This window comes from Onychostoma macrolepis, chromosome 13, assembly GCF_012432095.1.
Source record: "Onychostoma macrolepis isolate SWU-2019 chromosome 13, ASM1243209v1, whole genome shotgun sequence".
NCBI lineage: Eukaryota > Metazoa > Chordata > Actinopteri > Cypriniformes > Cyprinidae > Onychostoma > Onychostoma macrolepis.
The window spans coordinates 5,139,026-5,164,635 of record NC_081167.1 but is presented as its reverse complement, the minus strand read 5'-3'; the positions used below and the strand labels follow the sequence as shown (position 1 = coordinate 5,164,635).

Sequence of the window (25,610 nt, the reverse complement as noted above, 5' to 3'; positions counted from 1 at the left end):
ATTAAATGATGACTTGATAATTAATAAATATTGGTTTTAAAGGGTTGTTGTGAATCCCAGTAGGCACCGGATGTCAACATAACGTCAGGTTGACGTTGGACCCCAACATCAGACAGACATTGCATTTTGGTTGAGAATGAAAATTGGGTGGACGTCAGTATTTGGCGTTGACTTAATGTTGGTATTGGACATCAAATTAACTGTCACATTACACGTTGAATTGACCGAAATTTAACCAAATATCATCGTCTTATGATGTTGTGTGCCTGCTGGGATAGTTCTTAAAAGAACTTTAGTTTGTTTTAAGAATCGGAAGAATCTTTTTCCATTATAAAGAAGATTTGTGCAATGGAAAGTTTACATGGATGTTGAAGGCTCTTCGTGGGGAGCTTTTAATTTTAAGCTTTATTTAAGAGTGTATGTGACTAATAACAGATTGCGGTAACCTTTCTGAAAACGGTCCTTATTTTTGTGTAATACATTATTATTGTTATTGATAGAGAAAATGAACAGTAGAAGTACTACTACAGAAGCTGTACTTTAGTGCCTCTTACTGCAACCATGCAATGTGTTTCAGGACAGCGACGCGTGAAATAGAGTTTGAATGTCTAGAGGGTCTGCGTTTATACTTCAGTAGATGATAGACTTGGGGGTTTGTTCAAAGGAAAGCTGTCATGGATTTATGTGCCCAGTCTGTAATATCATGCAAAAACAGTTTAATGAGCTTGTTCAAATGTATAAATTTGGTTGTTCCACAGTGTATTTGCTTGTTAAACATTATCAAAAGATTATGAAATATTTTGACAAACTTCATGTTCCGCTACAGTGTATAACCTAATTAATAAATCTCTTCAAGGCTGCATGTCTCTCTCCGTGTCTCTGTCTGTCTGTCTCTCTTGCTGTCTCTCTCTCTCTCTCTCTCTCTCTCTCTCGCTGCATTGCTGTATTGAGGGTCAGGCGCTACATCGATTGCTCTGAACTGCAGCTCTCTTCCTCCACTGACAGGTTATCTCTCAGAGAGGGAGAGAGAGAGCTGTGCTCAGCATTATTCTCATATAGACGTGATTTATCTCTCTCACACACATACGCACGCACGCACGCACACACAGATCGGGAATTACCCCAACAAACAGCGTGTCACTTTGAGAGATATGCCGGATTGGTTAACTGGCACAGCTAGGAAAGATGGAGCAATAGGAGAACTGACCTTTCGTTAAGGCTGGCCTTAATGGTCCTGATCATTGAGAGCCTTAGCAACTGTTTCTGTGTGCCATTTTCTTGCAGTTACTCTTTTCTAATGAATGTCAATGGAAGTCCTGTGTGTTTGTATTGTTTTAAACAAAATTTCACTGAAATTATGCAAAAAAAAAAAATGCTGGGTTAAAAACAACCCAGTTTGGAGTATCTTGGCAATGCAGCAATCGGTCACGAATCAGCTAGGGACCAACCCAGCTGGTAGGGTTAAATGTTCGAACTTGCTAAACCTTAGTAAAACTAGTGTTTAAAAATGATAATACTGCTGAATTAAAATTTTACAATGAACCCAAATGGGTTGTAAATTAACACATGCAGACTGACTACAGTAAAAACGCAACTGTTATAATCAAAATGTTAAGAACACTAAGAAATGGACAAAAAATATTAAAAACCAACCTGTTTGCTCCAGTTGCATGGTATGCTGTGAAAACTGTTTCTATCGGGCAGAAACCTCCTGCCTGACCTGTACAGTGTTTACTGCGTTTCAGCCTTTTTACAAGGTTCAGAGTTCATATACAGAGAGTCACAAATTTAGTGACCTAGGAATAGTGACAAAGTGTAAGTATTGTCTCTTCATTTTATGTCATAACTTTGTTTAAAATTTTTCAAAGCATTTGCTTTTATTATATTTGTATGTGTTTGTGTAATTTATTACACAGCTTTTTTTTTAGACTCTAGTATATGGAATCAAGCATACTAGTATCTAACATATTTTTATATTTTTGTACCAATATTTACACTTATTTAGAGTATATTATATTTACAAAATAAATGGTTATTATGATTATTAATAAAATAACATTAGTAATAATGCATGCATTTTTAATTTTTATTTTTTATTGTCGTTTATTTATTTGGCAGAAGGCAGAAATTAAAATTAATTAATTAAAAATTGATTCTTCAAAATGGTTATTTGACACCAAAACAGAAGTAGTTATATTTAATTCCAGTAATTTAGAAAAAAAGTGTTGTGAACATGAAATAGTTGTATTGTTCTAGGATGTAATCCTTCCTAAGAGTTTTTAAAATATAGACTACAATTTTAGGATATGGACTAGTTTATTTTGCTCTGATTCAAAGCATTCACACATTCCAGCTGCTTTTTGCACTTTTGTTCTGTCTGTAGGGGAGCAATATCAGAAAAGTGCAGCTTAGAGAGGCCACTGCTCTCTTCAGTCAAATCTGCAAAGCACAGCTTTCTCCATGGCAGAATCCTGTTTTCAACAATCAAATATTAGCATGCTTATACTTGCAGCCAGACACTCTGTCACTCTGCCTAATGAGAGAATAGCGATTCTTGCTTGGACTGAGTTCTTCATGAGTGTGTGCCGTGAGTCCAGAGAGCCGTCCTATCAAAAACATCATTTAATAAGATCCTTTTATGTGCCACCTCTGATAAGACAAATTAGGTACTAATTTATAGTCAGACCAATTCACACTTTACACAGAAGTCTTGATTTTAACCTCAGATATGTCTGTGTTGTCCTCAAACAACTTTTAGGATCAAATTATCAGAGGTAATTTTGGTGTCCTCTAAGGAATGTAATCCCGTTCGGATAGGAATTGCGGTATATTGCTTTTTCACAATGCTTCTCATTTATTCTGACCTTCGGCAAACTGCACACTAACTAAAGCGGAGTTTCTTCTGCTCCTTTTGTTATGGATTCAGAACCTTTGCCAACTTCGTGGCTAAAATAACAACCTGGGTTGGTTGTTTAACATACTGTTGGCATCCTGTTCTTTTTTGTTATTTTATACATGAACTTGATAGTTTAGAAAGACTTATACTTAAAGCAAGAAAAGAAATAGTGAAGTTAATAAAAGTTTCGGTTGAAACTGAAAATTCTGGATTGACTGGGCTAAATTTCATAATGCTAATTTTAAATTAGATTTTCTCTTAATTACACTTACACTTTTTTTTTTTTTTTTTTTTTGCGTTTTTGCCCCCATTTTTCATGAGCTGAACTCAAAAATCTAAGACTTTTTCTATGTACACACAAGGCCTATTTCTCTCAAATATTGTTCACAAATCTGTCTAAATCTGTGTTAGTGAGCACTTTATTGTACAGGTGTACCTTAGGCTTTTTGGCACCACCAAACTTCATAACATCCAGGTGCACAACAGTTGAATATATTGATGCAACGATCTGTATTGACAGAATAGACTGTTGTTCTGTCTTTAACAGATGTGAATGTCTCCTGTTCTTATGGAGTTGTCAGCTGTTACCTGACACCCAGAAGTCAAACAGCTGCACTTTCGGGTGAACCTCCATTTTAAAAACACTTCTGTGGTGGCAGAGACATAGTCTTTTTTTTGTCCTCTCAGCACAACCCTGTAACGCTTCTTGTCTTAAAGAACAGCATTCTGTAGAACTGAGAAAATCAAGTTACTACAGCAGAGCGAAATGAGAACACAGACAATCCAATTCCTTGTGGTATTTTCTGCATCTGCTTCAATTAGATTAGTCTGAGACATGTCACATGGAGAAAGTGTTGTTTAAAGGTGCCCTGAATTCCTCAGAGACACTTCTGCTTAAATAACATGTGGTACGCTAGACGAGTGTGGGAGTGTGTAAAGAGATGCATCACATCCTGCCTGTCACTGTATTATGCTGTACTGTAGGATTGGGCATCAAGGGCTTGTTCCATTTCTTAAAAAATATTGGAACTAAGTGATTTTATGATATTTGGTTCTGTGGTTTTTTTTTTCGAACATAGGCATTTTTTGTTTTGTATGCTGGAACACCATTCTGAAACACTGTTTCTTGCTAGCAGTCTTAAATTCAGGGGTGAATGACTGTTGATTTTGATTTTTCTTTTTCAGTGAATGAAGAACAGCCAGTGAAGTACAATTCCAGAGCAAATGACTCTCATGAACCTGTTCTTTTTAATAAATTGTTCAGTGACTCCGAAATCAATCTCATACTCCTGGTCTACAGCTCACTCGCTGACTGAATTAGTTGGTGCGATTAGTGATTTTTACCATCTGACTCCATGCAGGCCATTGCTTTTGGCCATATCCAACTCGAAATGAACCAAAAACTGCTAGTGTGTTAAATTCTGCATGAAATAATTCGCCCTACACACTTGAAAATAAAGGCTCTTTGTTGGCAGCTATGGTTCTATGAAGAACCTTCAACACCAGTGGAACATTTCCAATGTACAAAAGGTTCTTTAAAAATCTTGTGTAAAATATTTCTGTCTGCTTAAAAAAAAACACTTTTTTAAGAATGTGTCTTAATGAATTTTATTAATTGTATTGTAAACAATTCAAACCATGTTTTTCATGATTTGTCATTTTTAATCAAAAAAATTAAACTATAAAAATAATAAATAATATAATAAAATAAAAAAGTGAAAAATCTATAAGTCGCTTTATTGTGCCTTCCCAAAGAGGCACAAAATCACTTTCACGGACTTTTACATTAAATGTTCCCACCTGGTGGAATGACCTGCCCAACTCAATCCTTAGCCATCTTCAAGAATCAGCTAAACACACGTCTCTTCCATCTTTATTTGACCCTCTAACTCTAGCACTCTCTATTCTAATTCTATTAGACTTGCACTCCATTCATCTACTACTTAAAAGCGTCTGCTAAATAACCAAATGTAAAAACACAAAACACAACCTTCTCACACCCTGTCCCTTTCTTACAATTGACTGCATTCAGATTTCCCTCCATCCATCAGTGGCTTGAACCAATTGTTTTTTTTCTGTTTCAATAATCCATTTTACTTAAATGTACATCACAATACAGGAGAAAAGCTCTGTTGCTGTGTTTCATCAAAGACTATAGAATACCCAAGACGTGTCACTCGTATAGTTTTGAACGGGGAAAATGCAACGCTCGATATGGCCGCTCAATCGCAGGAAGTCCCACCTTCTGAATGAAAGAGCCAATCACTAATAGAAGTCCCGGTTGCTATAGAAACAGTCAGCATTCTGAGACGTGTGTTTAGGACTGCGCATGCACACTGGCTGATCTAGCCTGAGAAATAAGCTTTTTATAACGCTATTTGAGCAAAAGAAACAACATTAATGATGCAGTTGTTGTCAGATTTTTTTTTTTTATTTCAAATATGAAATTTAATTGTAAGCTTAGTGAACAGTTTTGGAGAATTTGATGTTTCCCCATTCAAAGAGATAGGAGCTGCGCCTGCATGCCCGAGAGGCGTTTCAAAGATGGCTGCTGAGTGACATGACTTGTCTTAAAGAGACTTTGGTTTCATCATGTCTTTATATCAGTATAAATAGTCTATTTTGTTTAAAGAACACCCCCTCCCCCTCAAAAAAAAAAGGTTGCAAAGTTTTATATACGTTTTTTAGATTATTATTATTTATTATAATTGTTGTTGTTATTATTATTATTATTATTATTATTATTATTATTATTATTATTATTGCAATACATTTGCAATAATTTGTGTTATAAATGGACATGGGGAATGTTGAAGAATAAATTGAAATTCCTTATTTCCAAATTATGGAACAATTAAACATAGAAAGCAAAATGTAGCTTGTGTTCTTAATAGACATTACAAATCAGCAGCAGCTGGCAAACCTTCATGCACACTTTTGCCAGGCAGAACACCTGGTTGTTTTTTTCTCTTTTTAATGCAGATTGGCTCTTTGTTATATATAATGTACTATAATAAGATATTGTCTCCCTACAGTTGCTGAAATTAGAAAATGATTGTAGTGCAGTTCCTCAGGGTTCAGCTCATGATGCAACGTAACCGCAACAAAGCAAGCAGCAGTGTCAACTCTAGACAGTGTGCACGTCGGGTTTTATAATGTTATGAGTTTTCAGAGAGTGTGTCCAAGCTTCCAGACCTCCCTGAGCCTAGAGCCAGGATCCCCTTTTTTTCTGGTGCACATATCTGGCTCATTTCTGATTGCCTGCAGTCTTTCTTAGCCTGGGCTAATGGTGGTGTCCACTTCACAAACAAATCATTCTGTTGAGCCAGTTCGTTTAATGATTTGGTACAGAATCAAATTTTATTCCATTTTATGTAATACAAGAGTTTATCATCCTAAGCAGTCCAGTAAACGACAGGACATCTTGTTTCCTGATTAAAATGTATATGAAGGCATCTCTCGTGTAGAGTATGACATTTCTGTGCATTTGTAGTAGAAAGATGCCTTTTAGACTTGTTCATGTTTATTTTTTTGAATTAGTTTGACTATTTCTGAAGTGATTTCACAACAGGCAGGTGAGTGTAGTGGATACAATAAGAATCATTTTTCAAAGTCCTGAACATGTTTTTCCCCCTCTGACTAAAGAATTATTAGAATTATAAGAATTATAGAACTGTTATGGAATCAGAATGAGAATCACTGTGTTTTTCAGTGTTAAAATACTTGATCCCAGTTTAATGTGAGAGAGAACTATACTTTTGTCCTGCAGTCTTACCCTGGTGTCAGAACGTTTGATTACTTCATTCTTAGAGAGGGAAAAACACTCTCTAAAGGGTAAATGGATGCTTTCTCAGGTGTTTCTGTGGTGGCAAAGACAAACCGTGTATTTTAGGCTATGTCTGATACTAAAGTTGCCTGGAGATTTTCTTTCTCCCTGTGGAAAACTGGAAGATAATGTTTTTGGCCCCATGAGATCTGAAAACCCATCAGAGCCCACGGGTCGATGGCACACACAAACATTAGATGTAACTGGCCTTGCTGGTGTTGATATTGAAGTCTGATATCATGTGTGCTGGACATCAGATGGGTGAAGTTTGCTGAAAACCAGCATCATTACCAACAGTCTCTGCAGGAAAAAATCTAATGAAGTTAAGCCCAGTTTGGACAGAACAAATTTTCTGTAAGGAGGTCAGGTAAATTAGTGTGATTTGCACCCCGTCCAAACACGTCTTTTATGGAGCAAATGACCTATTGTTTTTTTTCCAGCTTTTACCTCCTCTGAGAAATGTCTGTCAAGTGTTATTTTTCACTTTTATTATTATTTTTCCACATTTAGTTCGAACATAACTAAAGTTAATTTCTCATTATGCACCTTCACTATGGATTTAGACCTTTTTGCCAACTTGCTGGGTAAAATAGCAGTTACCAATTTGTGGTACAGGTGCTATTGCTGTCCTATCATAAGAATAAAGTTATTAAAATATTAGACTAAGTAGCATTTGTGTGTATGTATATCAGGGCCCTATGATTTCCATGATACGGTAAGCGTAAACTGAATTGTGGAATCCAGTCATAAAAATCTAATTTACTGTACAATGTGAAATGTCATGGATTTTGCCAAATTTTGTCAAAAGTAGGTCAGTAGACTGTAGTCTGCAAAAAAGACAATTCAAATATATAGTTCTGCATGTCTCTGTGTGAATGAATGGCGCAGATTGTTGGTTTGTCCAATGTTTTCAGCGTCTGATTTCATACGGCCCAAGTATATGATAACTATTTCCATGACCAAACTGTATTTAATGTCCGAATTATCTTAAAAGCCTTTCTCTTAGGTTAAGGCTCAAATCTTTATCTGATCTCCTGGGAGGCGTGTGTGCCAGAGAGGAACGGCATCATTAACAGAAATGGGCTGCAACTGTGAATTGAAGAGATAAGATTTGATTTTAATGGCACCACATTTTAGCGATGTTACAGTGCAGATGTCTTTTTTATTTATTTATAAATTTTTTTTAGATAGATAACTGTGAATCCTGTCAATGCAGAGTAAATCCATTTGCACCCGTTGAGCCGTACAAAATCTCTGCAGTGAACGAGTGAAGCTGAAGGGTTGGACGAATATTGATTCAGTCTCTTGTCTCTTAGGAAAATGAATGGGTCGTGACATTTTAATCTTTGATCCTAGTATCATTGAGCTTGCAAAAAAACTATATTTGTCATAAGGACCTATCACTGATTGCTCTTAGGCGGTTGTTTCTGTAAACCCACGTGGCTGAGTATGGTCATTGATTCGCTTCAGTGAATCATTTGTTTTTAATTGTTTCCATCTCTCCAAGGAGCTTATGTTTACTTTCTATTATGTTAATTGGAAACCATACAGATTGTATTATCTATAAGTAATACATTTGCAATTGTTGTGATAAGGGTGAATTATTACCCTAAAGGCTTTTAGGATTCAATATGCAAATAACGAATGGCAACTTTCACAAACACAATGTCTTCCATAGTTTAAGTGATGCAGCAGCAGCTTGTGAAATCGAATTTGTTTTTAATTAAAGGGATAGATCACCCAAAAAATCATTTACTCACCCTTACGTGGTTCCAAACCTGTACAACTTATTTCTTTATTCTGCAGAACACAAAAGAAAATATTTTGAGAAATTTCCCAGGTGTCTGCACAATGCAAGTCAAAAGTTACCTAAAAACATTTTTGGTTACCAACATTCTTCAAATTAATTTCATTTATCTTCTGACATTTTTTTTATTTAATTTTTTTCATCATGCATGAGACTTTAGCAATGCATATTTTTAAGGTGGCATTTAGCACGTACAGGAATCACAATTGTTGGAAACATGTATTGTGTTCTTGAATGTTATATTTTTGACATTGTTGCCCAAGACTCTTGTCATGATGGCTGCAAAGTTCAAAGTGGCTCTGCTTTAATGCTTCTACTGAGGAGTATTTTACAACAGCTTTGTGGCATTTAAATCTGTTCTGTTTTTGAGTGCGTGTGTAAAGTGAAGTGCATGCGTGTTTTATTTATTCAAAGCCATCCTCAGACACCATTACCCCAGTGACATGAACTTTAAATGACTGCGGACTCTTGCCTTTAGTGCAGCTGCGGGAATGAATTATGAGACTATACTGGAAAACTCCACAAACGCTCATTATAAGTCAAGTCTGACTCTTTGTCTCATTTTTATTAATAACTGCTTAAGTCTAATGGCTGGGCAATATATTAAATATTCATGATGTATTCACCCTGACTTAGCACATGACGTTAAGCAACAATATTTAAATGATTTTAATGAGCTATTTATTAGCTATTAGTTTTCCTAAAGACTGTCATTTAGATTATAGTCTCACAATCTGATGAGTATAAGATATGAGTTTAAGCTTTAAGTTGGAGATGTTTTATTAGCGTCTCTAATTTACTTTCAGAAAAATGGCACTACAATTGGTAAGTTCAATTCATCTCTATGAAGGAGCGTTTATGTTATGTTGGAACGAATGCAGTACATTTTTAAAATATTGCTGAATTTTTTGTAGAACGGTCTGTTTTCATCTCGTTTTGACCAAAATGACTTGAACGCACCTGATGTAGTAATTACGACTTCATAACTCATAAATACGAACTTCCCAGGTAGACTTGAATGCTAGTTCAAACTGTTAGTTTTAGAAGATCAGTTAAACTCTGATTCTTAGAAGTTCCTGGCTGACATAAATGTCTTATTAAAATAAACATTATATAAATATTGCTCATTACTGTGTATTGGTGCACATAAATTAAAACAATTTAAATATTATTTTTACTTTCCGGTAACCATTACTTGGCTATATTGGTTGTTTGGTCTAAAAAAAAAAAATAAAAAAAAATACAAATGATGCATATATACCAAAATACTTATCTAATGTCAAAATGCTCGAAAAAAAAAAAAAAATTCTGGAGAACTTTTTGCTGTATCACTCAGTACTATATCCACCCTGAGGACACAGAGAGAGGGCAGACAGACAGACGTTGGAAACTTTGACACAAGCAAAGCAAGAAAGGGCCAATTCCCTCCCTCCCAGCCCAGCTGCACCCCTAGCCCGGCAGACTCTGCCATGACCCTGGAGACGCCAGCATTCAGATACATAAGCCATCAGCTTTTCCACCGGCAAGCATCATTCCTGCAGAGGAGCAGTCAGCCGCAGTTCTGCAGTGAGGGACGGACTAGGAGCCCAGGATCCTCCAGTAAGTCAGTGACTGGGATTTTGTGCTCATATTTTGCACAACTGTCACAGAGGATTCTCCAGTGAGCCATGTATGAGGTTTTGTGTGTTGTGTTGAGGTTACTCGCTCTACTCTGGAGCCTATGGTGGTGCCTATGCCATCTGTGTACATATGCAACCAGACTATGACTCATTAGGTTGGCTGTGCACTCATTTCTACATTAAAGAATGCGCCCTACACAAACACTTGAATTCAAACACTTCTAGCTTCGATGTTGTTGCATACTGAAATGTGTTGGATCCCAATTCATAAAGTAATTAATTACAATGCACAATATATTGCTGTGCCATATTTGGAATCAGCCATTATTAGTGATTTAAAAGAGAGCGATGGATGGATAGATACCTGTTTTTACATTTAGATTATCAGTCTAACGCTCGCTATCATAATCTATTATCCATTATCATAATCTAAAGTTAATCTTTAGAAACACATAATTCATTAACACTGTTAAATGTAATCTTTAGAAAATCGAACAAAAACTGTTTTATATTTTACATTTATAATGCTGTGACTCCTAAATTCACTTGTAGCAACTACATTTTTTTTTCCTGTTTTAACTACTGTTTTGCACACAATTGTATAGATTTTATTATTGACATCAAAATAGTATGCATATCTGCATATCTACCCACTAGGAATATTAAGTATGTTCAAGAGGAGTGCACTTACGAGTTGAACAATCATGCGTATCTTTATACTTGTGTACAGTACAGTATGTTTCTGGAATTACAAACATTATAGAGCAAAAAGCACAATCAGAGACACATTGTCAACAGCAGACGGCTACAACAGAGAGCAGCCTAAAATTTGGCCAAATAGTTAGTTTGTCTGTTTTACAGTACAATTGGACTTTTTTCACTGGTTTAATTACCTGCTGTGTTCAAATTTGAGCTTTTGTGTCTTCATGTTTGAGTCTAAGGCCACTTACACATTTTAGAAGGGACAATTACATTTAAATCTGCTAAATCATTGTTCGGTGTGTGAATGGAATAGAGGAGTCACTCCTGAAATTGTGATAGCTGACAGTGATAACCATAGCAAGGTTTCTTTGCGAAAGAAGAAAATAGCATTAAGGTTGTTTAGGTTCTGTACATTCTGCTCAGACTTACTGTAATTTTGCTTGTCGCTGCATGAAAAGTTCGGTAACACTTTATTTCGATAGTCCACTTTAGACATTCTACTAACAGTAAGTAACTTTGCAACTACATGTCAGCTAGCAGTCATTAGAGTATTAGTAGACTGTCTGCTTAATAACTTCTCACACTTTATTTTGATGGGTCCACAACATACAACATACTGACTATGAGAAACTTTGTATGTCAACTTATTTTACTAACCCTAAACCTACCCTACTGAGAGTTAGTACACATGTAGTTGCAAATTAATGAGAATTAGCTGACATGTAGTTACAAAGTTACTTATAGTTAGTAGAATGTCTAAAGTGGACTATCGAAATAGTGTAACCAAAGGTCCAGTTGGAAGTACAGATTTTATAGTAAGACATTGTATAACGTGGTTGTCAGTCCTGTAAATGACCAAACCCTGAGTACTTATTTAAGCTTGTTTTGTTCTATACACAGAGGAGAAACAACAGGTTTGATTGTGCATGCCAATGTTGGGAAGTAACTAACAGAAGCAGAAAGGCTACAGCTTGGCATCTCTCAGTAGCGTGACAGCTGTTTTAAAAATGTGTCGCTTTTTCCAAGCTGTTTATTTCCTATAAGTGGAAATCTAGCGTAACAAGATGCTACACTTCTGCTTTTATTTTACCTTGTTTTGCACACAATCCAGTGTTGTTGTTTTTAACTGAAAGTAAACCTATACATTTTAATACATTTTAAATTAAATAAGTATTCTATGAACATTTTCATCTTAAACTTATTTCAGTTAATTGCCAAGGCAGCTTTTTTTTTAAGCACTAAAATTTTAAGTCAGTAATACATGCGATTCGTACGGTTTGTGATTATCAGTGAGGAGAGTGATCCTTCCAAACACACAAAAAATCATTTCACAAGCACCCTGGCAATGATTTTATCTTTAATGCGGCAGTAATAAGCCCAGTCATCACCGGTTCACATGGTAAAGAGCTGGAGCAGTAGTTTGGATATTTTTACTACATTTGATGTGAATTCTGTTCAGCTCAGTTAAGTGCTCTTTGGGTGGGAGGATGTTATTTGTCAAACTTGTATACTGATGATTTGTGAATGGAGTAGAGCTCTTTGGAAATATGATTCTGGCTAATGGTGACCAGTGAGGTTTAGGTTTCCCTAAACCTCACTGCAAGTGAATGTGCAAATATCAATGATGCCCACAGATGTTAAAAATATTTGTCTGAGAAGCAGGTGTAAAACATTGACCCAAATGAGCCCAAAGAGGATGATTCAGCTGCACTGACTTTATACTTTCAGATGCAGAAAGCCTTATTTGGTTTAGAGATGTAATATGGTGCTAGACATTAATAAAGTTTGGGAATCTGACTGTAATGCTTTGTGTTTAGTTTTTAAAGGTCAGACAACAACAGAACACATTAGGGAAATAATAATAAGATAAACTTGTTAGATTCAACATCTAACATCCCTTGTTTAGTGTTTAGTTCCCACAAGTTTTTTTTATTGCTCTCAGTACTAAAGATGGCTAAACAGTAAATGCATGTAAATGCAAATTGTTGCAATGATAAAGGATGTTTTTATGATGTATTTTATCACTGTGTAAGACAATAGCAGTTAAAAATTGAGAAGTTTAAAAGAGAGATATCTGATAGGTATCAGATCTGGGCTGCGTTACCCAAAACCTTCTCAAGGCTACGTTGTTCTTAAGTTGTACCTTAACCTGTACCTTATCGTTAATACGTGTTTCCCGAAACGTTCTTGGTTAAGATATTCAGTGCTGTGAAAAGGTTTTTGCCCCCTTCCTGTTTTTTTTTTTTTTTTTTTGCATATTTGTCACACTTAAAAGAATCAGATCATCAAACAAATTTTAATATTACACAAAGATAATGTGAGTAAATACAATATGCAGGTTTTAAATTATATTTTCATTTATTAAAGGGGACATCAGATGCAAAATTCACTTTACAAATTGTTTGATCATAAATGTATGTTGGAAGTGTGTGTACACATCCATCTTATATTGATAAAAATCCACCCAGTGGTTTTTAAAAAAAAAATCCCCTTTCTCAAATCAGGCTGTTCTGAGATTCCTGTCAGAATGATGTAGTTCTGTACAGACCGCTCCCACGATAGTTGATTGACAAGTCCGTCTTACCTTAGACCCGCCCTGAGTGAGCTGAGAGCTGTCTGACTCCGGTGCAGGGGAAGACAACAATGTCTCTGATTAAGCGATTGAGGCGTTTTGTTGTTGAATGTAATGAGCATAGCAGTCGTCATTTACTCCTGACATCTGAGCCGCTGAAGACGCAGAGGCATCCACGGGAGAGTTCCAAGGCAAAAGCCATTGCTGACCAAAAAGAACACACAGGCTCGTCTCACATTTGCCAAAAAATATCTTGATTATCCCCAAGACTTTTGGGCAAATATTCTGTGGACTGATGAGACAAAAGTTGAACTATTTGGAAGGTGCGTGTCCCGTTACATCTGGCGTAAAACCAACATAGCATTTCATAAAAAGAACATCATACCAGCAGTCAAACATGGTGGTGGTAGTGTGATGGTCTGGGGCTGCTTTGCAGCTTCAGGACCTGGACGACTTGCCATAATTGATGGAACCATGAATTCTGCACTCTATCAGAAAATCCTGAAGGAGAATGTCCAGCCATCAGTTTGTGACCTCAATGGGCAATCAATAATGGTTGTGGAGTAAATGAAGACACTATGGAAAATATGTTATCATAATATAAATGACCCATTCAAAGGCCAGTGAAGGCATACTGCCAGTTAGTGATATGGACTATGTTTGGGCATAGGTTACGGGTTCGCGCACTCATTTCAAAATTATATAAAATATCCAGGGTTGGATTTAGTTTGTAATTTGGATTTTTTTTTTTTTTTTAAGATTCCATGAATCCTGATAAATGAAATTTCAACTATTTTTGAAGTGCTTCTTGTTGGAGAGCACTCTTACCACAATGTTTTTCTGTTGGCCCAAGGTGTTATTTATTTTGTATTTTTTTCTCTCTCTCTCCTGTTGAAAGCTGTTAAATTATTAAGCAGTGTCTCATGTAGGTTTTTTTCCCTTGTATTTTATGTGGTGATCACTGGGAGGTGCTCTGGGCATATATTTTTCTTTCTTGGTTTTCTTCCCTGATGTGAGATATGTTGCAAGTAAAAGTTTCACGCAAATTTGTTGCGTTCTAACAGGAAAGAGTTCCGTGTCTTTATTTAAAATCAACGCTTCATTTAATAAAGAACACCACTAATTATGCAAGCCTGTCTCTGCCTCTGAGTATAATAATAATAATATTATTATGCTTTCCTGTAGCTCAAATAGTAGAGCATGGCGCTAGCAACGCCAAGATCATGGGTTCGATTCCCAGGGAAAGCAAGAGCTGATAAAATGTAAAAACTGTAACTTGAATGCAATGTAAGTCGCTTTGGATAAAAGCGTCTGCCAAATGCATAAATGTAAATGTAAATAATAATAATAATAATAAAATTGTTTTATGCCTCACAATTTAACTTTAAATATTACAGTTGTGAATGTGACTTAAATATTTTATTTCTTAAAATTGCTGAATTTTTTTTTTTTATTATAACTTCATATCTCAAAATTGCAGTTTTATTTCTCATAATTTCTATATAATTTCTCTGAATTATGACTTTATATCACACAATTGTATTTCTCATTAATACAACTGCTTTTTATAAATCTGACTCAACTGTATTTCTTGTAATTCCAAAATAATATTGCAAAACTGTGACTTTATTGTTATTTGGACTTTCTAAGTGTTAAATTATTTATTATTATTGAACATATCACAGTTAGTTATTATGATTATTATTGTTATTATTATTATTATATTATTAGTAGTATTCTATTCTATTCTGGAAGCAGGGATAGTTGAAGGGGCAATTCCCCCAGAATGAAAATTTAGTCATTATTACTCAGTCTAGTGTTGTTAATGATGAATGACCTTTAATTTTCAGGCCACAAAAGCAGAAATACACACACACACACACACACACACACACACACACACACACACACACACCTCTCAAAGTGTGAAAGGTTTTAATTAATTAAAAAAGACTGTAAGGGGTAGTAGAGTGACGTAAAATCATTAGCTTAATTTAAGAACAGAAATCAATGGGCGCCTAGCCAAATATTTGTGGGTTTTTGCACATGCATACACTGCTGAGCGAATGGTGTCTGGGGGGCTGTAGCCCATCTCATGCTCTTAATGTATGTGTCCATAAAGATCACCAATCAGTGAAATATGTGTGGCTATTGTTGCGAAACACCCAGATGGTCGTGTGTCTGCAGTAATACTACAAAGTGTTGCAGCGCACATTGATTAATGTTACAGGCAGGGGAGTGTGTGCCTGTAGACGTGTTAAGGTGTTTTATTAACACAGCTTGTGTTATGTACTAGCCACATCCTGTGTGGAAATCCTTACGTGCACGTACATGCGCATGCGGTGTGAAACGCGTTCTGCTGAGCTGTTTCAGCGCAGTGCGGGGGTAGCGGGGGCGTTATTGCATATCAAACAGGGAAACACTAGGATTCAGAGAGAGCGAGCGAGGGAGGGAGGGGGATGCCGGCGAGAGGCGAGGTGAGGGGGTAGCCCTCCTTACCAGGCAAGGGATTCCACCACTGCAGTAATCAGCGTTTCCTGCAGCCTCTCTCTGTGTGCCGCTGCAGATTTCCCATGTTCACGCTCTCACAAACGTGTTCCCCCAGAAATCCTTTCGTCTGACTCCAGTCATCAGTTAGCATGACACACTCTCTCGCTCTCACTCTCCTTCCGCCTCTACTGAACCGTTCAGACAAAAGAAATTCAGTAGAATATAGGACTTAAACTACTTTTACATTAAACGTGAAATGGATTGTTTGTGTAGGCCTATGTGGACACTGGGACACCACACCCATATATCTTTATTGAACATTTAATTTCAAAATGATTGAATTTTATAGGGAGTTGATCTTTTCTTACAGCTTTAATTGTTCTAGTGTGCTCATCACTAAATATTGAAATATGTTTACAGAGATTTGACTTGCATTTAGACAAACAAGCATCCAAGTAGCAAATTTAATTGATCCGATTATCGCAAAAACTATTTGTAAAATGGCTAGGTTCAAGAGAATGGAATTGTCACTTTTGCAGAAATTTATGAAAATTAGAAATAATTTTATCCATAAAAGACTGTAAAATGCTGAAAGTAAAACATAAAGTTTCCTTACTGTAACAGATCTAATGGGACATTTTTACAATAAAATAATGTTAAATTTACAGTTTGTGGAAATGAAAAAGAAAAGTCATCTTATAAATTACAATAAAAACATTCCCAGAATTCCATGTTTGTTCCATACCTGCATTCCTTACGTTATGGGGATCGTTAATAATTTTGACCTTAAAACAGTTTTTTGGCATACAGGAGGAAACAAGCTTATAAATTACACAGAATTATTATTGCTATTATTATTTTTTATTTTTTTGAAAATGTTAAAATGCAAGAAAAATGTAAAAGTTTTGTGTGAGGGGTAGGTTTAGGGATAGAAAATACAGTTTGTATTGTATAAAAAACATTACATCTGTGTACCCATAATGAAATTGATACAAGTGTGTGTGTTTGTTCAATATGCAATATTCAATATGTATTCAGTTACATTACGTTTTTTATTTAATGTGCATGTACGAATCTATTCAGTAAATGTTTCCATTGTCATTTATGTGCAGAGAGAGTGGATACATTTTGCACACCCTTGGTTTCCATTTAGCATTTTTCATAGAAAGCTGGCAAGTGAGGTCCGGGTTACTGAACAGGTTATTTTACAGTATGTAAGTGATCATTACATATTAGGATTGAGAGAATAGAGAGGTTGTGGAGAGGATTGAAAAATAAGGGTGAGTGGTAACATCAGCCAAAATGTAAAATCATTTTACATTTTACAGTCGTTTTGATGAAAGATGATAAAGATGGCAGGGTTCACCAGTGAATCGTTCACAATAAGACCAAAAACATTAAAGGGTTGGTTCAAACGTCAAGACCAAGCACTCATGGCGTGAGATGCTAAAAAACAGCAAGTCCTGTATTAATAGCCCCTCAATTCTGCTTCATTTTTTTGCCTTTGGCTCTCTCACGCTCTCTCCTTCTCCATCTGCCTAAATGACATTGATTTTACGGGTGCTGTGCTATTGACCAGCTCTCTGTTGAATATTTCAGCCGCTGTGCGAGTGTGCAGAGAGGACGGGAGGGGTTTTCTGGTTCCCTGTCTTCAATACAGCCCTGCTGCAAACTGAGTGCTGTGTTCTACACATAAGCCACAGCACTGTGAATGCAGTGCTATTCATTTAATCCCACACAAGCTGTTCTTCTCTAATAACTAACCAACACGGCGTTCGCTGATTCCTTACAGTGCAGAACGATGGCAGCAGGGTTGTCTGTTTATTTGTGTTTGTATTATTTTGCGGCATGATCTTTTGTCTCATCACATTCAATTCAAACTGAGAGCTGACAACTCAGATAAAACGATTTCTTTTGCTCTGACCCTGTAAATTCAGCAGTACAAAAAACACTGTTTTAGTGTTCTACACTGGGGGGGGGGAGGTATATGAACAGTTTTCCCTCAGAAATTCAGCAATTTTGAATTAAAAATTTAAATGATTAAGTAGAGAGACTAAAATGGTATTTAATAATCTTTTGTTTTAATTACAACTTTGCAAAATAATTCTTTACAGAAAATAATTGTACAATTTTCAATTACCAACAAACCGCAGTCAACACATTGAATTAACAAGTATTTAATGATCTTTTGTTTTGGTAACACTTTATAGTGACCAATTCTCACTATTAACTGATGCTTATGAGCATGCCTATTATTAACATATTGGCTGTTTATTAGTATTTATAAAACACACATTCTGCATGATCATATTCTACATGCCTAATCCTAAACTTGACAACTACCTTACTAACTGTTAATAAGCAGCAAATTAGTTGCTTTTTCAGGCAAAAGTCATAGTTAATGGCTTGTTAATAGCGAGAATTGGATCTTAAAATAAAGTGTGACCTTTGTTTCACAACACAAATTTTTTACAGTGTATCCGCAACATCAGAGGAATTGCAGGCATTTAGGAGCGCCAGTGGTACTAGTTCTGAACAACCGGTTCTCGATTCTCAGTTTGGTCTTGCTGCAGAACAGTGCTTCATGTCATTCCCTGAGATGAAAGGAGGACCTGATTGAAAACAGCGGTGGTGGTCTTTAGTGCTGACATATTGTAAAGAAGTGTGAGTGTGTGGGTGTTACTGTTATGATTGTAATGCGTCTTACTGCAGCATCTGATCATGGCACTAATCTAATCACTGTTTGGGCTTCACTTCACGCTGACTAACTATTACAGGTGCATTATGAGAGTACACACACTGCTGAGTGTGTGTGTGTGTCCACTGTGAGTCACTGATATGGGATATTCTGCTGAATTGCTTAATCTCAGCCAGACTGTTTGACCGTCAGCAGTGTTATTTTAGTAGTATTTGTATGCCGTTAGGGTGCTTATTAAGTGGACAGGGCTGCAGTGTTATCTGCATGGATCCCAGTCTCAGTTAGAGTCAATACTGTGAGTCTGACTGACTGGTGAAAACAGCAATGAAGTCAACGTTGTTGACAGCCAACTGGCTCAGTCTTACTGAGAAGGAAAGAACAGCACAGAGAAGTGTGAAGGTGATCAGAGATGCACTTTATTCTGTAAATGTAACATGGGATGTACTGCAGGGCTCAAGAATAAGGATAGCCTGAGGCCAGTATTACAGAGTTTAAGGCCAGTTGAAGGAACAGCTGTATATCCTATTGGGTCAGTGCTTTATCTTAAACTTTTTTTGATAATACACATACAGTTTTTTTTTTCCTTGCAAACTTAAGCATTTGGTTTTAATTTCTTGCAAACTTTTTAAAGCTTGATTTGTTTTTCAGAACATGTTATGATTTGTCATTTTTAACTCATTCTTACTTGCACTGAAAAAAATAAGGTTTTTTGCACGCATATTTTTAAGTAAAATTTAAATGCGGAATTAAGTAAAATCTACTTAACTAAGTTATTTAAAATTAGTAAAGGAAATAAGTAAATTTAACGTGGCCAGGTAGAGTAATTTCTACTTAATTATTTTAAGTTTACCCTACAATACTCAAGTACATTTCACTCAGTCACGGTTTGTAAACTTTACTCAAACACCATAACACTGAAAAAAAAAATGCCTATAAAGCATTTGTGACCCTGGACCACAAAACCAGTCTTAATTCGCTGGGGTATATTTGTAGCAATAGCCAAAAATACAGTGTATGGGTCAAAATGATAGATTTTTCTTTTATGCCAAAAAATCGTAAGTAAAGATCATATTCCGTGAAGATATTTTGTAAATTTACTACTTTAAATATATCAAAACGTCGTTTTTGATTAGTAATATGCATTGCTAAGAATTCAGTTAGACAATTTTAAAGGCAATTTTCTCAATATTTTGATTTATTTGCACCCTCAGATTCCAGATTTTCAAATAGTTGTATCTCAGCCAAATATTGTCCGATCCTAACAAACCATACATCAACGGAAAGCTTATTTATTCACCTTTCAGATGATGTATAAATCTCAATTTCAAAAAATTGACACTTAAGACTGGTTTTGTGGTCTAGGGTCACATTTGGTTAAGTTACAAGCACGTATGTAAGCAAGTAGACTGCTTGTTATTCATTTTAAAGTAACATGTTGACTCAATATAGTTATTAACTGAATGAACACAGAGACCTGAATACTTGGCACATGATACACAATGACGGTGACAATCAGTGAATAGTGTTTGAGTATGAATGGGTCATTCTGAGTAAAAAATGAACTCCAGATGTCACAAAACATCAAGTTACTTAACCTAACAACAAAAGCAACCACAAAAGTGTAAATACATCTCGAAAACAGCAACAAAAAAAAATTACCTTATTTGTTCATGCCCAAGTGCATGATGGGAACAACGGGATCATGATGTTGATATTTACTTAAACAATATTTGTAAAAATAACAAACAATTCCAAGTAAAACATAAGTTCAAACTTTGAATTCTACAAGCTGAAATTGAGTACTAATATTGAATTTACTCTTTTATTTAAATTCTTGCCTGAACTAAATTGTTTAATGTAGAAATTACATTTGTTTTTCTGTAGTATTTACTTCACCACAAAATCATTTTTATCAGTGTATGCTACTAAGACTAACAAATCCGTAACGTTTTATCAAGTATGCCATCATTTTCCAGCAAGTGTTTATGAATTTGCTGCTGCCTTGGAGTTTAATGTGTAGTTATAATTATGGTAACACTTTATTTTTGAGGACTTATTCTCACTATTAACTTGCTGCTTATTATCATGCATATTACCAGAATATTGGCTGTTATTAGTACTTATGAAGCACATATTCTGTCTTATTCTGCATGGCCATGTTTTAGATTCCTTAATCCTACTACATACCTAAATATAACTAACTTACTAAATATTAATAAGCAGCAAGTTAGGACCATGCAAGTGACAACAATAACAGTGTAATCTCTATAATAACTATTATTGCAAGTTTTCTTTATAAAGTCAGCTTAACATTGAAATTATACATTTATTTGTGTGATATGCGTAATAGTATTTGTTTTATAAATGCATGATAATATTTTTTTCATTATTGTAAAATAAATATTAAATGAAAAATATGCACCTGAAATTATAATTCTAAATATAAAAATTTAACTTCATATTTTGGGGCTATAGTGAAAATGTGGGCAAGGCAAGTAGAAATCTGAACTATTCATGCCACCAAGTTAAAAAAAAAAAATCCTCTGTTCAGACCTGTGTTGTAGACCTGTATGATTTGACATGACCGGAAATAAGAGAATATGATACTAGTCAAAACTGAGAGAGAACATTAATGTTGTGTTTTGTACATTGTTGGTTTCCCTGCTCAGTGGATTTGCATAGATGGATTCACAGGTCTTTACACAAGGGCTGATGCTTCAGTGTCAGTGTTAAATATTCTCGCCTGCCTCTTGAATTACCAAACAAACCAAAGCCAAACTGTGTGAACTAAACTCCAGCAGGATCTCCTGCTCTTCACTAACAACCCATTAACACTTCTTACTTTAGCAACACCAATGTGCAGCTCCTCACCATTAACAGCTACTGAACTAGTGCTACAGAAATAAAGCAAGCAACAGCACAAGCTCCTGTAGTCACAAAGTGACAAATTGCTTCTCAGTCTCTTTATATCTCTTCAGTAAATATCAGTTCATCAGCTTGCTCTGCTGATGGTTTCTAGAAGGCGTTCCTACTCAAATCCAGTATCCAACTCTTTAAGTAGGCAGATCTCAGATATTCCTGTTGGTAGTTGCCACATTTCATCGCTCCTCATTTGCACAAAGCTGAACTCTGCTCGACTATATTGTAATATAGCCAGTGTTGCATATGCAACTCTCAACAGAAAGTGAGTGACTGAACAACCACAGTGAAGTTGAAAGCGAAAATCAGAAATCAAAGAAGTGGAACATACAGTACATATTTGTGACCCTGGACCACAAAACCAGTCTTATGTTGCACAGGTATATTTGTAGCAATAGCCAAAAATACATTGTATGGGCCAAAATGATCGATTATTCTTTTATGCCAAAAATCATTAGGACATTAAGTAAAGATCATGTTCCATGAAGGTATTTCATAAATTTCTTACTGTAAATATATCAAAACTTAATTTTTGATTAGTAATATGCATTGCTAAGAACTTCATTTGGACAATTTTAAAGGCGATTTTCTCAATATTTAGATTTTTTTTGCACCCTCAGATTGCACCCAAATATTGTCCTATCCTAACAAACCATACATCAAAGGAAAGCTTATTTATTCAAATGTCAGATGATGTATAAATCTCAATTTCAAAATATTTACACTTAAGACTGGTTTTGTGGTCCAGGGTCACATATGGTATTAAATGTCAGGTTAGCATCATAATAAAGAATGAAACATTTTAAAATAAATTCTTAAGTGGGTTGGCACTTTATTTATTTATTTATTTTTCTTTGTTTATTTAACAGAAAAGCAGGTTTGTTAGAATGTTATTAGTATTTGAAAGGTTTGTCTAAATATTTGAAAGTATTTGTCTGTCAGATCAAAGTCATATGATGCAATCAATATGCAGATGCATGCCGAAAAAAAAGAATTAAACAGGAAATGATATTATAGTGAGGACCCCTGCTGTGTGTCAAGGTCAGGGATGGAGGTGGGTAATTAGCTATTGAGCAACACGAAGCTGGTGATAATACTGAAGGACCTTATATATGAGTGCAGTGATGGGTGTCGCATCCCTATAGGTAGACGTGGATCAGCTGATGCAAGCTTGACTAACGTGACCTGCCAGAACTAACGCTGACGCTAGATATATCTTAAGAAATATCGGATAATTTGATCTGTTTATGAAAAGGCAAAATTAATTCTGCTTGTAAAATGTCTGATAGTGTCAAAAAGAACAACAACATACAAAGACAACAACATACAACCTGAATACTGGAAATGTTGGGGCGTTTTTTAAATTTGAGTAAAATGAAAACTAAAATACTTTCAAATCACATGAGCCAATTTTTTATTCACAATAGAACATGCATAACAAATGTTTAAACTGATAAATTTTACAATTTTATGCACAAAATGACCTCATTTCAAATTCGATGCCTGCTACAGGTCTCAAAATAGTTGGGACGGCAGCATGTTTATCATGGTATAGCATCTCTTCTTTTCAAAACAGTTTGAAGACGTCTGGGCATCGAGGTTATGAGTTTCTGGAGTTTTGGTGTTGAAATTTGGTCCCGTTCTTGCCTGTTATAGGTTTCCAGCTGCTGAAGAGTTCGTGGTCGTCCTTTGATGCTTTTTGATGCATGTTTACCGACAGTGGTTTCTAGAAGTATTACTGGGCCCATTTAGTAATGTCAATGACAGAATCATACCGATGAGTGATGCAGTGTCGTCTGAGGGCCCGAAGACCACAGGCATCCAACAAAGGTCTTGAGCCTTTTCTCTTATGCACAGAGATTTCTCCAGTTTCTCTGAATCTTTTGATGATGTTATGCACTGTAAATGATTTGCAAAGCCTTTGCAATTTGATGTTGAGGAATGTTGTTTTTAAAGTATTCACATCCACAGTAATCCACAGCCATATCACCCTGCAGCCTAAGACCGGTTGCCCATCGAAGCTAAGCAGGGCTGAGCCTGGTCAGTACCTGGATGGGAGACCTCCTGGGAAAACTACAGTAGGTTGCTGTTGGAAGAGGTGTTAGTGAGGCCAGCAGGGGGTGCTCACCCTGCAGTCTGTGTGGGTCCTAACTCCCCAGTATAGTGACGGGGACACTATACCGTAAAAAAGCACCGTCTTTCGGATGAGAAGTTAAATCGAGGTCCTGACTCTCTGAAAATCCCATGACACTCATCGTAAAGAGTAGGGATGTAACACCGGTGTCCTGGCCAAATTCCCTCCACTGGCCATTGTCAATCATGGCTTCTCAATAATCCCCATCCACTTGATTGGCTCTATGACAATCTCTCCTCTCCACCTGTAGCTGGTGTGTGGTGAGCGCACTGGCGCCGTTGTTCTCTGGCTGCCGTCGCATCATCCAAGTGGATGCTGCACACTGGTGGTGGTTGAGGAGAGAGCCCCCCCCCCCCCATAATGTAAAGCGCTTTGGGTGTATTGCAATACACAATAAAGCGCTATATAAATGCCTCATTCATTCATTCAAAGTATTCAACAATCTTTTTACACACTCTCATAGATTGGAGAGCTTCTGTCCATCTTTACTTCTGAGAGACTCTGCCTCTTTAAGACATCCCTTTTATAGCTAATCATGTTACAGACCTTATGTCAATTAACTTAATTAGTTGCTAGATGTTCTCCCAACTGAATCTTTTAAAAATGTCTTGCTTTTTCAGCCCTTTGTTGCCCCCGTGCCAACTTTTTTGTAAAATTTCTCAGTTTAAACATTTGTTATGATCTCTATATTCTATTGTGAATAAAATATTGGCTCATGTGATTTGAAAGTCTTAGTTTTCATTTTATTCAAATTTAAAAAAACAATTAAAACGTTCGGGTTGTAAAAAACATATATTACACCCATAAACGTATATACTGTACATAAAGATGCAAAAAGTAGATAGTTAGTTAGTTAGTTAGTTAGTTAGTCATTTATAATTTTGTTTTTAACCTTGAAAAATGTGTAAAAATGGTAACACTTTATTTTATGGTGTCCTTTTTACACGCATTACAAGTACTTGCTATAGTAATAATAATAAATTATGCATAACTACTACATGCAACTAACCCTAAACCAAACCCTCATCCTAACCTCAACCATCTAGAAAGTGCTTGTAGTTAATTTGTGTTACTCAGTACTTAAATGTATAATTACACTATAACAAGGACAACATAAAATAAAGTGTAATCACAAGAACTTTTGGTAATATGGTAATGGTTCAAATGTGTAAGGATAATTGTTATAGCTTTTTACTTGATGATAATGAGTGACTTGAATGTTACGTGTGTTTTAAAGGTCCCATGGCATGAAAATTTCACTTTATGAGGTTTTTTAACATTAATATGAGTTCCCCTAGCCTGCCTATGGTCCCCCAGTGGCTAGAAATGGCGATAGGTGTAAACCGAGCCCTGGGTATCCTGCTTCACCTTTGAGAAGATGAAAGCTCAGATGGCCCAATCTGGAATCTTCCCTTTATGTCGTCATGCGGGGAAAGGTTACCTCCCCTTTCCCTGCTTTGCCCGCCCATGAGAAAATGAGCTACTACCGTGTGAGGCGAGCGCAATTTTTTTTTTTCATTCATCATGGCTTGCAAACGAGCGAAGCATGGAGTTGCTCAGTGTTTGGATGTACAAATGGACACTGAAGTATGTGTACAGTGTTTCCCACAGACTTGGATTCTATTTGTGGCGGCTTATATGCAAATTCATACTCTGCCAGCGGGAGGCGCTTTTAGAGCGCGGAGATAGCAGTTTCCGCGGTAAGGCTGTACACAAAGCAGAGCTCTACTCACAAACGCTGCTTTATCAGACATTGCATGCAAAATGAAATGAAAATGACCTCCCAAATTTTCTGAAAACAGTCGGTTTCCTTCAGAAATACAGTGATATAAAAACACCCGCACTGTTTCGATTTTAAAAAGCTGGTTAAGGCCACACACCCACCCTCCACCTTGCCCCGCCTCTCTCCTGCTCATTAGCATTTAAAGCTACAGACACAGAATGGCA

At 36.1% G+C, this 25,610-nt stretch overlaps 1 protein-coding gene across 1 annotated transcript in view; it reads left to right on the top strand.

Annotated features, from left to right (window-relative positions):
* The window catches only part of mcu (mitochondrial calcium uniporter), an 87,979-nt gene that overhangs the window by 35,495 nt on the left and 26,874 nt on the right, over positions 1–25,610 (top strand). The gene's annotated exons all lie outside the window — the stretch shown is intronic.